Source organism: Chrysochloris asiatica, unplaced genomic scaffold (genome assembly GCF_000296735.1).
Source record: "Chrysochloris asiatica unplaced genomic scaffold, ChrAsi1.0 scaffold00217, whole genome shotgun sequence".
In the NCBI taxonomy this organism is placed as follows: Eukaryota; Metazoa; Chordata; class Mammalia; order Afrosoricida; family Chrysochloridae; genus Chrysochloris; species Chrysochloris asiatica.
In genome coordinates this window covers 1,298,999-1,300,169 of record NW_006408735.1, presented here as the reverse complement: position 1 = coordinate 1,300,169, position 1,171 = coordinate 1,298,999, and positions in this window count along the sequence as shown.

Sequence of the window (1,171 nt, the reverse complement as noted above, 5' to 3'; positions counted from 1 at the left end):
AAAATGGTGTCCTCTGAACATCACCTGATGTGTGAGTTTGCTCAAATCTTGATGAAGTGCTTTTCATATTGTCCAGCTTCTCAGATATTTTGCTAAACATACAGACCGAATAAGTATTGTGAAAGGATACAATCTTGACTCACATTATTGCAGAATTTACACCACCCAGTATTCCTGTTCTATTAGAATTACTGCCTCTTGTTTATGTTATGTTTCACAAGAGAACAATTAAATGTTCTGAAATTCCCATTCTTCACAATTTTATCTGTAATTCATTATGATCCACATAGTTGAATATTTTTGTATAGTCAATAAAATATTGACTAACAATTTGCTGATATTCTCTGCTTCCAATCAGGTTCCATCTGATTCAGATAGAGTGATATCCCTCATTACATGACCATTTCTGAATTCAGCTTCAATTTCAAGCAGCTTAGTGCCAAAATATAGCTGCAAATATTTCTAAATTATCTTCAGTAATATTTTCCTTGTGTGTGTTATTAATGATATCATTCAATAATTTCCATGTTTTTTTATATCACCTTCTTTGGAATGGAAAAAAATATATATATAGCTCTCTTCCAAGTAGTTACCTTCCAAATTTCTTGGCATGGACAAGTGAAAACTTCCAGCATTGCATTCGTTTGTTGAACTATCTCAATTGAAATTCCAGTATTTCCTGGAAAATTGTTTCTATCAATGATTTTTTTTTTTTTTTTTTGGTAGCTTGGACTTCTTCTTTGTTCATATATCGCTTCTTTTTTTTTAAAGTTTTTGTTGTGAACTGAGTGATAACATCAGCTTTACATTCATCCTATTGTATTTAGTTTCATTGCAATGATTACAATCCCCTCTATGCATCATCATGCAATAACATTTGCTTCCATTCCCTCTGTTTGTTTTTTTGGGATGTATACTGAAGCACTCAGGAATACATAAACATTCAAACAACCAAAGGGTACACCCCGTAAGCCTGCCCTTGGCCTTCAGCACACAGCCCTTCTCATTCCCTGAGTCCACAGTCTCCAGCCACTCCATCTCTCCAAATCAACATACCTGCCTCATTCTCTGGTGTCACTGCTGCTGCAGATAGGATCCCACAGTTGACTCTTCTCCCTTGATGGTCCCAGGGTCCTCCACTCCTGGACTACAAGAGCAACCACTCCCCTCC